The sequence below is a fragment of the Micropterus salmoides genome, unplaced genomic scaffold (genome assembly GCF_014851395.1).
Source record: "Micropterus salmoides isolate LMB-PRFRI ecotype aquatic unplaced genomic scaffold, ASM1485139v1 Ms_hic_scaffold_3, whole genome shotgun sequence".
Taxonomy (NCBI): domain Eukaryota; kingdom Metazoa; phylum Chordata; class Actinopteri; order Centrarchiformes; family Centrarchidae; genus Micropterus; species Micropterus salmoides.
In genome coordinates, this window is record NW_024042261.1 from 5,501,294 (window position 1) to 5,518,911 (window position 17,618).

The window sequence follows — 17,618 nt, forward strand, 5'->3', positions numbered from 1 at the left end:
GGGTGGTGTGTGTTGGGAGTGTAGAAGATAACGCCATGGTTTTTATTATTGTGTTTGGGTTGAGCCTTTTTTTTCTGTCTTGGTCTGATATTGCAGCCCCCCCCACACACACACACCTCCCCTCTAAACACGCACACACTTCCAGACACTCGCTCACATACTGTAGCTTCTGGCTCTGCTACATGAGAGAAACTGATAGGTGAGCCCACAGTAAAAAGGCATTACTTGGGTGCAACTCACTGATTGTCTGCAATCATCCATATCCCACCTTCACATCCCATCCCAAATCAATTCTTGATCAATTTCATGCCAGAGAAAGAAATAATTTCTCCAAAATGGAGAACATATTCAGTTTGATCATTTGTGCTCCTCTAGTAGTAATTAAACTGCTGGGTGGAAAAACTGAAAAGATTATTATGCTGCTGCTGTATGCCAACTATTTCTTCCCTCTACAAACTTAGATTATGATGCTGGCAGTATCTCTTTCAAACATAGTTATGAGAAAGGAAAAACGAAGGGAAAAATGTCTTTTTTAATCACCACATGCACCCTCACTAATTCAGGTGCTCTGAAGTGCTGTCAAGAAACAATTGAGTGCAGAGTCTGTTGAAGTGATCAATTGTGCGCGGTCCCTAGGTATGGCTCTCATTTGCTGGCACATTCCTCCAGCTGATTGAGTTAATTAGGCCGCCCCCACATCCTGCTGATTGGATGTAAACATTAATATGCCAGAAAATGACTCCGTCGATGTTTACTGCAATGTTCCGCGCTGTGCTAAATTGATCGGCTATTGAAAAAAAAAAAAAAAAAGCAAAGAGTGAGCGGCTGTGATTTGATCCCACTTGGAGATAGTGAGGAGTTTCAGATGCAAACACACCCTCCTGTCCACCCCCACCTCCCTTCCCTCTCTTCATCTCTTTCTAAAAGCTGCTTACCAGTTGTTTGGCATATTCGACATGTTTGATTTGATTTGTTAGACTTATTCTGCAATTAATCTGGTTTTCTTCCAAGTTGAAATTTCTCAGTTAACTTCCAAGCACTTTTTGTTATTCTCCTCCCTGAACACCCCCTCTCACTTTTTCACCCTGCCCTTCTGAATTCCCCTCGCCTCTCAAAGTTGAAAAGCTGCAGTGGTGAAATACAGAGCGAGGACGGCAGCATGCTCCAAGATGATCTTTTATAAATCAGAGTGCGGTGTGAAGCCCCAGCTCGATATCTCATCATACACGTGGTAGTGTTCAGAAAGTGGCCCAAGCAATGAGCAAAGGCTCAACTATCTATTCGCAGGCGTACGTGCTTTGTGACAGTGTGTGTATGGTGTTTATATTGACCAGTGAATGCACTATTGTACGCTGATTTATTAATGTGTGCTCCGGTGAATCCTGCATACTTTTATGCATTCACAGTTTAGAGAGAAAACATGGTTTCTTTTGTCAGAGGCGCTAAAGTGCATGCAGCTGAATAAGCAGAGATATACCTGTGAACTCACTGGTGTTATAGTGTATTACACTGGCAGCCAAGAGGGGAAGTCTCATATTATATAATTTTTACAAAAGAGCATAGATATAGAAGGCTGTCTATAAGTATATCATCAAAAATTGTGAGTATAATAATTGCAAACACAGTTCACCTTTTTCACTTTAGTAACTTCTGCAACCCTCCAGCCCACCTGTCACATTGAGGTGTGCAAAGATGTATTTAAAGCTGCACATATCAATATTTTCTATATTTACAATGGCCCAAATGACTATGTGTAATATCAAATATGTCCTGAGAAAGATAGTGATGAACCCACAGAGTGTGGACATGCAACTCCGCAGTTATAGTTTTTAAATAAGGTTTTATTAGGAAGACATGAAGGAATACGGATAGACATTTTAATCTATTATCTTTTTCAATCAGAATGAATTTCCTTCAAAATTCTATATTTAAAAATCTTAAGTCTGTGACAACACGTATACAATATGTAAACATGTAAATCCATGCACGTGTTCGAATTTTAAACTAAGAATTTTAGCATAATTTACTTAATATCTTGTGTAGGGGGTAGAAATTCCAGTACCCCCAAGTTAAAAAGTGATAATCACAATTTGAAAATATAAAACCAAGACCCAACTTGTATTAACCGGGAATTATCCTTTAATTGTGGGGCATAAAATCCAAGCGACCCCCTGCTCCTACTCTTTCCACCTCAACACAGCATTTATGACTATAGAGGGTAACAGCTCTGGAACAGGGGGTGGGAGTCCCAGCTGGGTGTTGCTGTGGTCTGACGCACCATCAGTACCCCCCATCTCCCTGCCTCACCCAGCCCATCCTCATCTCGCCCCCTGCAGTGCATCAAGCCCCATTAACCCCCCGCCTGCCTCTCTGCAGGCTCCCTGTGTGCTTAACACAGTGGCGTTAGCGTAAAAGATGTGCCTGCTCCTCCAGATGAGCTTTGCACAGTTTAATAGAGGTCTTGGAGGGCTCCACATTAATATAGTAAGGCCGCTGAGAGGAGGCCATGACTTACACCTCCCACTCCTCCCACCCTACACCCTGCCTTCCCCAATTTTTCTATCTTTATTTCTTTTTTTTCTGAGACGAGTCATTTGGCGGTGTGATGACATGTCCATCCTCGTGCTGTAATGTAAACTTTAACCCCACAGCTGGGTTACAACCTCTTTCTCTCATCTCTGTGTGTTGACAGCAGTGGTCAAACAGTCGCAGTAAGGTGACGGCTTGTGCTGCCTTTAGCACTGTGCTGATGTGTTGGGGCTTCTAGGTGAGCAAAGCCTTTGGCACATGAGCCAAAGTGTTGAGGAAGGGATTTGCTGAACAGCTCAGAGTCCTTGGTATTGCTTTACATTTGATCATCGCACATGTATGGTCAGTCCTGATGCAATGCAGCTTGTGACTAATTTCTATGCTGCATTTTATATATCCTCAAACTTCCTACCCTGGTAGCACTTTGGTCCTGAGCAGGATGTCTCAACAATCACTGGGCAGATTGCCATGCCACTCGCTCTACATATTGATGTTGCCCAGAAAATGAATCCTAACTTCTTATGTAAAGTTGTTATAATGACCTCCTGACCTCTCCACTAACAACACCCGCAGGCCAAAATGTTTACTTAAACATATGTGTCAAATCTAATGGGCAGACTGCCATAAAATGTAGCACATTCGTGCTCCCCAGAGGATGACCTCATGACAAGCTTGATATTAATTGTCCCAATTCAGGCAATGCTGTATTACCAGTTTCCAAAATACCAGTTGTAGTAAAATAATGTTTATGTCAACATCCAAGCTGTGCTATGACTAAGAAAATTAAATTTTTCTGACAGCTCCTGTACATCTGACTTTTTATTTACAATTATAATGTGTGAGTCCCTTAAAAAGCTAACATCTAGCCACATGTTGTTCAAGATAAACTGTTAAAATGAAAGGACATGGTGATGTACCATGCACAGTATTTTTAACCCTCCACATGACCAACTGCATCCATTTAAACCATTGCTCAGTGTTGCATGAATAACATTAATTGTTCCAGTAGCCATTTTATTTATTTTTCCTCTTGGATAAATCATCCATAAATACAACATTTAGTTTAATAGCCATGCCTGTTACATTCAGATCCATTTATTGCTACAACAGAATAAGCAGGCAGGCCCGTCTTGATTCCCCCACTTCTAAAAGTCCTTTGTTCTATATCTGTGTTGCTTGTTCTTACGCCACAGTTTTTTGACCTTGCCTTGAAAATTGTCCCTTAATTTGGTCTATTTTGAATTTGAATTTATTAAAGGATAGCTTCTTGAGATGCATCATCTCAATTTCAAGAGGGTCCTATCCTTGTAAACAGTGACTTGACTTGTCTTATACAGCTGATTTTCTATTAAGTGTAATAGTGACAAGCAGAAGCACAATCAGACTGGCAGCCGCCGTGTCGAGTTGTCCGATGACAATGCAAGCATGGGAATATTTCCCATTGCTTTCTCTATCCCACATGATATGAACACTGTAAGATGCCATATTGTTCATTCTGTCCAGTACTTTTGTATTGTGTGGTGTAATAGTAGTAGGCTTAGAACTTTGAGTGTTGGCGCAGGTGTAGTGCTGAGTCCTGTATGATTTATACACCATACACCTCTCCACACACACAGCTGCATTTTCTCTTCATGCTGATTGTTATTTTTACTTTCCCGACGCCTTCATAATTCTGACCCCTCTCAACTTATCAGCTGTCGTCCATGCCCGTCTCCCCTCGTATTTCAATCTTCACCTCTCTTTCTTCCCACTCTACCCTTTTCGCTCTCCATCTAGCTCCCTTTGTAGCCATACCACCTTCTCCCTCCCTCCCTCCCTCCCTCCTTCCTCCACCCCCCACCCCCTTCCCTGTTTCCCTTCCTGCACAGCCGTCACTCTGAATTATTTTCAATGAGCTCCTTTATAGCGGGCGCCAGATCTCAGCTCCAACTCATCACTGAGCACAGGGCTGGGGGGACGCGCTCTGCATTTCGATCAGCTCTGAGCCTCCACTTTGCTATTAACCCCTTTCACACTAAACCCCACCACCACCACCCTCCCCCCCCCACACACACACCTTAGCTCACTCTATTTCTCTATACATGTTTATGTTCTCACCTCTCTACCTCCATCTTTTAACTGATTTTTCTTTTTAATCACAATTTTCTGTAAAGTCTTTCTCCTCACTGTCAGCCCCATCCACACACACTTGTTTCTTAATTTAGCAACTTTTTCAGCATGAATTTGTTTCTGAAAGAACATTGCTAAAGTGGCATCTTCGTGACCCCCACTTTTATATCTTAAGCAAACTGAGATGATAAAAAATGAAGACGTTTGAATAATTGTATAACTTGTGCTGTGATAAATCTGTACCTAATAATAGTCTTGAATTGGTCTGAAAACGTGTATCACACAAAGCAGCATGGCAACATCTCGTGTACTATTTATGTAAATAATTTAAAAGTCATCATACATCAGTGTTCTCAATACATTCAATCTACATAAATTGAGTTTGACAGACAGTCATTATACCCCACTTAAACTCCAGAGATGGCTGAATGTGTGTATGTGTGTTTTTTATGTTATTTGACTGCAAAGTTATAGTTAAAGCATAGAAAAATTAAAGCATTTCCATAGTGTTTTTCAATATCTTATTCGCAGTGATCAGTGACTGACTGCTTTAGATTGGTTGAATAGTATACTACAGATAGTTAATGTAATGTGTCTATGATAAAGTAACACAATGATCAGGTGCAATGGAGATTGACAAAATAATTCAACACACATTTGAGAAGAAAATCTTAATCAATGTGTCAGATATTTCTAACACACTTGCAGTTGCAGTTGCAGATAGTGTACCAACCCATACTATGTTGCAGTGTGGAAAATAAGCATAGTTTAAAGGAGCACCCCATCATTTTAGTATTGCATCTCCATAAAGATGGGGGACTCACAAGAATAGACGGGCAAAGACCGGAGTGTTCATTCCAGTGTCATTTGGGTCATCACGTTGTAAACTGACCCGAGCGTCGTTAGGTTATGTTACACGTGGTGTTAGGTTATGTTACACGTGGTGAAAAATCACATGACAATGCAAAATGGCTACTTTTGGAACAAATTATTAATTGGCATTGGCAATTCTTAATGGCAAAGAAAAGATACCCAGGTTCACTGACTAACTATGAGCAGATGAACTCAGAGCATATATCCCCCCAAAACTGACATAGTTCAAATACTTGTGGAGTGTTAAGATATATTTTGTTCATGTTTCTACATTTAGAAATCTTTTAGATCAATATGTTTTGTGTATTTATTTAGTAAAATATGATGAAAAATGGCACAATTTCAATACCTTTATCAATTATTATGATTTACTAACATAACCTTAGGTTAGGGAAATGAAGCCTTTAAAGATACTCCAGAAATGACATTACAATAAGCAATGTAGGCACATTTTGAGTTCAAAAGGTTATTCAAGGAGTGAAAATGTGAACGCAAAAGAACCAATCTTTTTGCCTACCAACTACCTTCCCCCTACTTGTACATAAAGTAAGAGTACTAGCGTCTGAGGATATTTTGACACTATTTCCATTGCTGCTGATTCTAAGCCTCACATCATTTCTACCCTGCTCCCACCTCCCTCTGCAATCTCCGCACTCAGCCTGCCTGCTGTGGGAGAAACCTGTCCTAGCACATCCTCCTGGCAGACCAGTAAACACTTCCCTGTTTCCTGTCTGATGATGTTCAACAGAGCTGTGGATACATATCACTCACTCCCCGACTCTGTCGAAGATGCCATTTGAAGGAAGTTTTTTTATATATTGTCGGGAATTGGAAATGTAGCTTGATTTGGCAACACAGATACCCATAAATATGATGGTATGATTTTCAGGTGCTGAATGTAGAACACGAGGAGTGACAATGAGCTTAGAAATATTCCTGGGAATAAGTTGCAATTACTGTACATTACAATGAAAACCCTTCTTCCTTAGGGCTTGGGCACAAGAAGAAGTCCACTGAGAATGGCTGCCGCTTAACTGCCCTCTGATAGAACCAGTGTTAATCACTCTGTCTGTCATCCTGCCACTCCAAGGCAAGATTAAACGGTGGTGTAAAAGCAAAGTCATGATAAACCTCTAAAAAAGTCTCCGTCTCACTCTCGCAGACAGCGCAGAGGCACGCGCCAACCACGAGGCGTCTCTGTTATCACAGAAATTTATCTTCAAGACTTCTTGATTAGTAAACGGCAGCAATGACCCATCGCTGGTTTTGGTTCGCTCTTCGCCCATTTTATGTAGAAATGTAGGACAGGCAGAAGATATCTTTCCAGTAGCAGCCAGCCACCATTGTTAAGAATAACGTCTGTCGCCTGCAGGAATGATTTGTCATCTACAGAGAGTTCAGGTTTGGTGGCTGTCACTCCCTTTTCAAGTTGGAAAAGCCTGTTTGTTTGAAGATCACTTGACTGTGCTGAATCAATTAAGTCATCCATGGCTAATCCAGAAGAGTGTGAGGAATTGATTTGGGGATGCAGCCAAGTGATGGCTCTGACTGTGGCATTGTTTATCCTATATGTGCTGAGCCTTGATGTGCTGAGTATGATATAGCTCTCTAGCCGTTCAGTTAGAACAGGGCCAGAGATAGGAGAGCAGAAACAAAGAATGAGAACAGTGTGCACATACAGTAAGCAAGTCAAATGTTTGAATGTAGGGGTGTGTATTGGCCCTTCTCAGATTATTTAATATGTATATATGTATTTAGGTTCTTGGTGTTGAGAATTAATAACAATCTGATTAAAGGTGAGCTGGTTCAAAATAATTTGATGCAATGAAGATACTTTTTCATTTCAGCTGAAATTCTGGATGATGAATAGCAAATATATATTATATTTATATTTTTTATGACTTTTTGCCTTTAATTGGATAGTACAGGGGGACAGGGACGGGAAATGTAGGAGAGAGAAAGGGAGTGACATGCAGCAAAGAGCCGCGGGTCGAACCTGGACTGAGTACTTGGCCTTAGTACATGGTGCGCATGCTCGTCTCAGCTAAACAGCACGCCATGATGATGTAATATTTTTGATTGGACACAAATGAAAGTGAGTTTTCAGTGGCAGTAGATAAAAACACTTTTTTCATTATTACAAGCCAAATGTTATAATAATAATTACCATGTATTGTATTACACCATTGTCACAGAGAACACTCAAGTGTGATTGGTTGGAAGTTCACTAGCAAGGAACACACCACAGCCATGTGATTTTAAAGGTTTAATAAAATAGATGGATAAATGGGTGTGAGGGAGGAACATGGGGGAAGAAGTTATCCATTTAGGCTGGTATGGGATGGATATATTGAAGGCCAGGGAGGAAACTCAGTTTAGGGGATCCGTCTCGGGTGTTGAGTGACCTGAGCGTGGCGAACCATCTCCATCCATAACAACAAGCAAAACAGAAGGAGTTGCCTCTGTGTATAGTCGGATGTGCCAAAAGGAATGCAGAAGACAGGAAGTGTTGCCAGAGGCGCATTTCCATTTTGCATGTGTCATCCAAGGTGCTTGCTAGTCAGTCTGCAAGTGTGGTTGGGTTGTGTGAGCAACTTTTCCTGGTACAGGCATCATATATGGTTCAAATTGTTGCACAGCATCCTGCATCACTGGTAGAGAACTGGCCGTCCCGTTTGTCTACGCCTTTTGGGATGAGATTGTTAACTGAAAGGCATATGTTGATGGGTTTAGGAATGATGGGAGCAGTGGGGAATAAATGTTGAATACTGGGGGATTCTGGGAGGAAGAGGATCGTGAGTAAGGTCGGGGAGCGAAGACTGTGCATGCTGTCGTGGGGTGGGACCCCGGCGCCACACAGCTCGCAGAAGAGAGACGCACGATCTGCAAAGATGTGATAAAAGTTTGTAATCTAGAACACCCCAATATGTTCCCTGGTTAAACTGATGTAGGGGCCCTGATGCCTGGGTAGCAAAAAGAATACGGTAGCTATAAAAACCTGTCCCTATAAAATGTAAAGCCGTGTCTTGCAGAAAGCGCGGGAGGCTCTGTGTTTCTTGACACATGAGTATTGATAGATATTAGGGCTGACCCCAAATAGTCGAAGATTCGATGCTTCGATGGGCGGAGCCTGATTCAACTCAGCGGAAACAAGGATCATGCCATTTTGGTGATATGGGGGTGCTCAACGTCTGATTTTACAAAGAACTACCAGTTTTCTCCCAAGAAGTTAATATTCAGCCTAATACAATATACATTTCAATGTTTAATGCTGTAAATAAACATGTAAAAACAGTAAAACTTTCAATAAATGTTTTTAAAGTGCGTGAATAAATCCAAAATTGTAACCCTAACCCTGAGTCGTCAGTGCGCATGTGTAAGCGTAGTGTGTGTGTAGTGGCAGTGGAGGAACACTTGCTGAAGAGACCTAGCCCCAGCTTCACGGTGTTGTGCCGAGTTGTTCCCACCTCGCGAGACCTTCGGATTATTTATCAGCGTAGATGAACCACATAAAGAATATTTTATCATTTTTAAACAGCCGGCTACTTGAAATAACCCCGCGGGGAACCACGACCTGCATGTAGCTGATGGCAGCAGTAATGCACGTAAAACTCTGCACAAGCCCGGTGAATGAGAGAGAGAGAGAGAGAGAGAGAGAGAGAGAAAAGGATTCAAGGATTTACTGTTTAAGTTGAATGAATAGAGACTGCAGCTCTGCAGCTTCTCAAGATTAAAGCGGAGCTACTGTGTGTCGCCGTGCACAAAAACACACACACGATTCGACTAGCAGTCGACTATAGGCAGGACTTGACGATTCTGATTCGACTATGTAAATCCTTAGTCGGGGACAGCCCTAATAGATATGAAAACAGCCAATGCAGAAGGAGGGCGCGCCGTGGTGGATTGCAATTCTTGGCTTTTCACGATTCTCGCAGACGGAGGAGAGGAAGCCTGAGAATGATCTGGCTGAGTAGCTTGAGTGGAGGTGCCCACGAGGCTGAAACATTGGCTGCGGTCTGACTGCTGAATTAAAATGTGGCTTGAAAAGATGATGCGTTGATTCTTTGGTTTAATTGAATGTAGCATTAGTCTCACTTTTGATGCAAGTGTGTGATTAAGCACGAAGTCTGAGTCTGTTATCAAGAAAACTGAGACAAACAGGATAGGATGGGTTGACCAGGTTAAATCCAAGTTAAGTAGCTAACTTTATTTTTGCATCATTTTCAGATAATTACAATTACACTTACTTAAGTCATCCTCATAGCCATAATGCTGATGAAGTTTCCATTTTAAAAACACAATGCCCCCAAATTAGAAAATACACCCTTGCACTAGTGTTTTTCCATTCCATTCTGCTCTGTGCACTGGTATCACATGCACACGCCTGGCTTTTATGTTTGGGGGTTTTGAGACTAATTAAATGCCTTAGTCTTCTCTCTAGATAAATGATTTAGGTGATCACCTCATATTTATTTTAGATAGGTAGCTGGCAGGTAGCTTGGAAGTTGACAGAAGACAGAGGAAGTTGTCAGAGTCTCCATTTAAATTTTTAAACTTCATATCATCACTTTATCCTAAACTTGAAAGCTCTGCATCAGAATCCCTGAGATTCAAGGCTACAAAGCAGCTTGTCCTGCAGTGTAAAGCTAACATTAACATTAAGCAGCTAAAATACAGAGCTGCCAGTAGCGACAGTAACAGTATCATTAGGGATTGTCAGTCGGATGTCAACTATTGTCAGATGTAACCTACTTTAGTTTAGTTTCATTTTGTGATAAAATGGTATACACAAAGCACAGTATAGCTATTATTAACCTAACTGACTGACTGTTATCAATGAATTACTAACTGATGTCAATAAATATAATGTTACTAACCTGTGTTGGTGTTGACAAGTGTTTTATTACGCATGATACAAGCCTGTTGATGTAGATCATCAATGCCAGTTTAGGTTTAATAATCACAATATTGTTCAGAAAAATTGCAATTGAAATTTTCAGAAAATTGTTCAGCCCTAGAATAAATCTGCACAGTACATGTGAATCCATTGTAACTCTGCCTCTTCTCCTCCACATTTTCATTGTAAACTATTTTAATGAGAGCAAACATTTCAGTTACTGCCAATCTTCTCAATCAATACCTCCAGTCCCTGTGGAACATCAGCGTCCCATCATACACTTCTCCAAACTGTGCCTTGCTTTACTGCTTTTTGCCATAGCAGGCTGATCAAAGCTGAGCACCACTCATCACAGCTCCACTCCAGATGGAGGACCATCACTCTGCACGCAGATTACTGTAATTGTTCCAACTTTGCTCTTTACCAGATACAACGCCGTGCCAGTCAATGAGAGCACTCTCCAATGGAGGACTCTGGCCATTAGCACGCCTCATATTGATTTCTGTCAGTGAGCACTCTACAATTATGCTGCATCTTGTCCTGTATCATATTTAGGTAGGGAATGCCTCTTGCTTGGCTTTGTTGTCCCTGATAACTGGTCAAACACAGTTGGATAATTGTGAGAATTTGTAATAAGTGTTTTCGTTTGAGAAGTGCACACTAAAAATCTAAACTTTTCACTTGTAGAGCACACATTTAAAAAAAACACCGCCTGGGTTTTGACACCCAAAAGGTGATGGACAAGACTGAGGAGTCTTACCCTTACCCTACCTTTCTCCTAATTTCCCCACCAGCACAGGTTACTGTAACAACACGTCTTTATACCTAAACAACAAAATAGGTTGATTGTCAAGTGTCCCAAAACGACACATAAGACAGTTTTCCAAAATGACATATCTGTTTGTTGGAAGTCACAACAACATATTTCACCATTCTCCATAACAACGTGTACGAGCGTTGGCAAGTACAAGTCCAGTGGACCTTCAGTATGTTACTCGAAAGTCACGTGCCCTAAGTCACATGACTTTTAACACATGGTAAATGTTGTGAAATGGTGGTAATTTGGTTATGTTTAGGAAAAGATTGTGGTTTGGGGTAAAATAAGTACATTTCGTATTTCATGTGACATAAGTCATCTACAAAATGTTATTTAACTGTCAAACTTTCTGTCACACAGGACTACTAACCGCAGTCTCCTGAGTGAAAGTCCTGAGTTTACTTGACACAGCCATCCACCTCACAACCTCCTGACATTATTTTGTCGCTCTTTACCCTACATTACCCTACTTCTTCTGCCACTAGAGACCATAGCCTAACAAAACAATTAAATATGGGTCATAATCATCCGCTGCACAATCAAGCTATAACGCCCTTTTTTCTGTTGAGGATGGACTGACCCCAATGTTGCCATTTGTACTGGGTACATTTACATGCAAACCAATCATTTGGAAATCAATAAAATGATATAAAATGTAAAAATAAACCCGTGAAATAAATTTTAATCCTATTACTGAAAGGAATTTTAACGTATAATCTTCATAAAACTAAACATGTTCTGCTGCTGACATGTAATTCCATCTATTTAATATGTTTAGTTCTACACATTAGTCTACACATTGATATATACTTCAAACAGCAAGGCCATTACAACGTGACTTTTTCTCTGGGAAAACATGGTCACTGCATTGCTTGCACACAGAGAGTCACTTGTGTAAATTGCAGAAAACGATTTCTGCCATTTTGAAAAATAAAATAAATCATTTGCCTTTGCATTAGCTGATTGGCATCAGGTGTTTCATCCATGCTACACAATCACTGGCTCACCCCAACCTCAGCCTTATTTTATTTTCTGGTATTGTTTTATCTTCATGTGGGGGGGCTTCTTTGCTACTGCTTGTGGTTAGATATTGAAGCAAGTTTGTCTGACCAAAGACAAAATGTAGTACATTAACTGGAAGTGTTAGAGTATAGTTTGATATATTTGTACCACACAAGAGCGCAGGTATATGTGTGACTGTGTGTAGTGCCTGTCTTCCAGTTTTCTTATGCAAGTAACTATTCTGTACATACTACATGCCACATTGACATTCAACACACATGTGGGAGGAACATTTGTATGTGTTTCTATTATGTGTGGTCAGCAGAGGTCATGAGCAGCTGACAATTTATGTTACTTGGATTCTCACAACTACATTTAGGCAGAAAGTATAATTTTCCCAAAGGGTGGAAAAGGAGAGAACGACACTTAATAGAAAAAAATACTACATCATGTTTGAGGATGACACATGTGAAAGACTGACTCAGTACTTCGAAGTGGTGTCTTCGGCTGTTAATCGGAAATATGTTTGTTAGATTTTAAATGTTTAAAGACAACACACAATGGCTGAGTGATGTGTGTGTGTGTGTGTGTGTGTGTGCGTACGAGGGTGGGTGTTGCAGCTTACTGTTCATCTAAGGTGAGGATAACAACAATTTCAAACAGTGAAAAAGAGGCACCACCGCTGCAGAAATACACATCAAAATTACTACTGTACAATGGAGGAAATTGTAGTTTAGACAAAAGCCAGAGAAAAGTGAGCATTCTGTCAATAAAGGGAGTGGTAATTACAGTAGAAAGAGGCAACTATCACATCTAATCCTCCATCTCTAACCGACTGCCCAAATCCTCACTCTATTACACACACACACACACACACACACACACACATAAACACAAAGCTTCTCCCCTTGTAATAACAGTTTACAGAACAACATTGTACGGACACATAATAGCCATGTTTTAATTTGCTCTAACAACTCTAATTATGCCTCGTATTGATTCAGGCCTACATTTTAATAGGAGCAGCCACGCCTCTTGTATTACCAGCTATTGAAGGTGTTCAATGGTGAACATTTGAAGCTTCTCCTCCTCTTCATCCCACATGGATGTGTCCCTGACAGTGTAATTTGTCGCTCTGATTCTGAGGCCACTGTAAATATCGCACAACAACAGTCATTTTAGCACTCAAAGACCTTGTTCCCCTAACACCTCCCCCTCCCAGCAGCAAAGGAGACAGGGAGCGAGGCAACAACAAAAGGTAAAGAAAAGCTAGTTCATTGTTGACTGCACGCAAGTGGGTCAATCTCAGTGTTTTTCAGCGACAGCTCACCTCATTTTGTTTGTAATTGCAGCTGTGGATTTGGAGTCAAGGTCGCTGGAAAGGAGCAGTTGTAGATGTGTGTCTCTCCTGTCACTGAACATTTACTCCTTTCTCTCTGTGGTGGTTTCTTTATCTTCCTGTGGTAAATATCCAGTTAAAATACAGTGTTCAAACTTATTTTCACTAGGTCTCTATCTGGTACTAATTAACTGATTAATAATAAAAAGAAAACTCTCACAAGTGAAAAAAAAAAGCTAATAAAACTGCTGTTATCCTGTTAGTTCGGTTGTTCTACCCCACAGCCCAGTGTGTTGACAGTGAGAAGATGTTGACAGAACAGCTGCACCAACATTGACAACTACTTCAACTTTAACGTCTAAATGAGAGCTCAGACATCTGTAGACGTCCCCGACCGCTACCTGCATCTTTCACAGAAATCTGGAACTCAGTATTCTTAAAACACCATCTTTAAAGCAGCATTTTTAGACAGCTTCCACTGATGTTTGATATTTGTGTGTTCTTCATAATTAAAGAATAACAGCAATGGAAAGCCAGTTTGGCTCAAGGAAAAAAATCCATAATATTTGCAACTAGAACAGGGAGTGCAGGGCAGGCTGTGTGTCCAGCGTGTATGCATGAGATGAGAGCAGTTTTATGGTATAGTGTAAGTTTTCTTATATATGTAGACATATAAAAAGTGTTTTTGAATACTCAGTTTTCTTTAAGATGCATAGAATCCTTCTTGCTACGACTGCCCCCCATAGGGGTCGCCACAGCGGATCATCTGCCTCAACTTCTGATGTGCTGGAAGAAAAATTCATTCAAGATCACACTGTTGTATGTCATAATGTTATGTCACTGACATAATCTTATTCAATAATACTTCGTTCAGTTCACTTAATTTGTCTAGACAGGGAAAGTTGTTCCAAATTTCCAAAATCTTTGTTAGTTCAACATTTCTGTTTGAAGCAGCCTAAACATACTCAGTCCCACAACCTCAAGTCACTGGTTAAACATCGCCCACATGACAGACTGAGGCCAGCCTAGTGTAGATAGCTGAGATTATTCAGCTTATAAAAATTGAAAAATATTGGACATTGGAGTTATCAGTTATCATGACATACAGTATAATATACACAATGCTGTCTAAGATTGTAAAAAATAACAAACTACTATGAATAAATTCTTTCACTTTTTAATGTCAAATTCTAACAATTGATGTTGTAGATACTGATTTATCTTTCAATATGGATAGTAAACCTCAGGAGCATGTTTAAAAGAAATCTTAAAACAGATAGTTTGTGGCTTTTGGAACAGCTGTTAGCCCAAGTGTGATGCGACTATACTCTGCTATTGAGAAATACTGAAAATGTCAATGGCACATATCTTAGTCACTTGTTAATTTAACAAAAGTGACACAATGTAAGATGCTGAAGAACACGGTAGTCCTAAACACAGAGAGTAGCACTGGGTTGTTTGTTGACTGGCCTGTCCGAGGAGTTTGCCTATTTCTCTTTGTTGTCCTGAAAAGTTGCCAGAATCACAGTTACTGGTTACTGGTGGCTTGCTGTTGAATGGGAAGTGCATTTCACAACTTTATTTACACCTGCTTTCATCATCTTTGAGACCTCTGTAAGACTTCTTATTTCATGTTACTTCATGTTGTCTTTGATCAATTAAGAACTTTTTGAACAAAGTCCAATTTAACAGTATTTAATGGTGCTGTGTTTTGATGCTATAGGTGCAAATAAGAGTCAGTAATATGTTAGTTTATTGTGCTGTTTAAACCTTGCGCTGCGTAGTGCAAAGCTCTATTTGCTCTCCCACCTTCTCCTCTCTCCTTCCCTGTTTCCCTGCCTGATTGTGAACCTCTCCATACATTTTCAAACAATTCCCTTCCCTCCGTGTGCCTTTTGCCCTTCAACCTTTCATTTGTTTAGACCTCCTGTCCTCGCTCCGCCGGCCCTTTAAAACCCTGCCCTTCACACGCCCCTCACTCCCATCCCTGCCATAACTCATTTTCAATACACCAGCAGGAAAAAAAGAATGAGCACAGATAAAATACAGGTCACCTTCAAAGTACTTGCCGTGGTTATGGTGAATTCGCCATCACAGCAAGTGTTTTATTAGGATTTTTGACAACTAAGTCTCCTCAAACCATTGCATAAAAGGTCTAATACAGTCTTGTCGTTGTCTTCTCAAGGGCTGGACATAAAAATAAAGTGTTGAGCGGGAAGTGTAAATTGGATCCATTTTGAAAACTATGGAGATGTCTTGGCACTTGGAAATAATGTGCACATTTTGTACTCATAGTGGCTGCAGGGATGGTAGTTTGACCTTAACAAAGTGACCTGAAGTGTTTTAAAGAGATTTGTAAAAAAATTGCAGAAGAATTCCAGTTTATTAGAACATGGAAATTTGACTCAGGGTCACTTTATAGCTTTTTCCAGAGTCTTTGAGTATCCATGAGTAAAATGAGTTGTCATGATGTTGGCTCAGTTGTAATCATGTGTTTTTATCAAGTATTTGGTCATGTGATAACAAAGAAAGCTCTGGAAAATCTTATCGTTGTGAACACTCAGTTTTTCTGTGCTATGAGGAATCAGACATTTTAGCTGGGCTCACTTTCAGCTTTATGTAGCAGTTTAGATAATCTGTATAAACCATTTGTTTACAACCTGTCTGAGTGTCTGACTGGCACCATTTTCCAAGATCTCAGCAATTACTTGTGTAAGTTTGGGGTTATCATTACAGATAGAAAAGATTGCCAAATCTTTGTGTGTGTGTGTGTGTGTGTGTGTGTGTACTTGACGGCAATAGAAGACACAGCTATAATAACAACATTGACAAAAGTTGTAATGGCTAATGTATTTACACATTAGCAATGTTAGCATTTATTTTTGCAGTCATGTTTCTGATCACACAAGAAACCAACTCCAAATAACAATATCTGCTCTTTAGCAGCTAAATGCTCCACTATGTTCACCAACTGCTCTATAGCTTGTCTGGCGGCTGTTTGGTGATGGGCAGGTACAGTAGCATACAGAGAAATACAGCAGGTTTATCAAAGCTTTCTCACTGAAAACAGCTGACTGCTGCATCTGGAAATGAGTGTGATGAGCGTGGTGAGAGTGAACCGAAGCAGTAAAGATTCAGGCCAGAAAACCAGAAAACAGATGCTAAATACTTTGTAGAGCTGAGGGACAGAGAGAGTCTGCTGATAATTCCCTGTTGGTTTGTCACTATGAGCGACATCTGTCACATTCTACATGGTCACTGGATCCATTGTTCAGGTATAAAATATGTATTAGTTCAGCTTTAGTTGTAGGTGTATTCTCATAAACAGCAAGTATGGATTTGAATTTGACACTAGATGGAACAAACACTTCCTCTTGAGAAGTTACACGATTCTTTGACCATTATGAGCCAGCGAAGCGATTAAATTCCCAACGCTGGGTTTACATTTTCAGCACAATTTTCTGTTAATGCAATTTAGCAAATGGGTGCCATTTCTTGACTTTTTGCACTGCTGCCTTTGTTTTCCCCCAGTCACAGAGCTGTGAGATTGTTTTAGCAGTGGCAAGGTGTTGTCCCCCCCTCCCACCGGGTGGGAGCTTACCCAATAAATGCCAGCCAGCCCAGGTGTGAAGTTTGGCTTTGGCTTGTTGTGCTGGCTAGCTAAAAGCCTGCTGTGTGTGCATGCTCACTGACATGCATGTGTATTTGTGTTTTCAGCACCAGTGTACCTTGACATCTTGGTGATGATTTTGCTGTCTGCAGAGAAGTGTTGGAGGTCAGAGAAGCCAAGTGGAGGGAGTAAGAAAGAACGAGGTAGAAAATAAGGAATACAGGCAGGCTTTTGCTTGTTTAGCACGTTCACAACATCAGTTCACAACTTACAAGGCCACATGAATACATGCAACTAGCATTTATTGTATGATGCCACAGAAATGAGTAAAAAGTCATGCTTAAGTATAACGTGCAAGCACAAGGCCAAAAATTTGTCTTTCAACACGTACACATCCGCATGTACCTTCCTCTCCCAATATAAAAGCACTCCTGTACTTGAG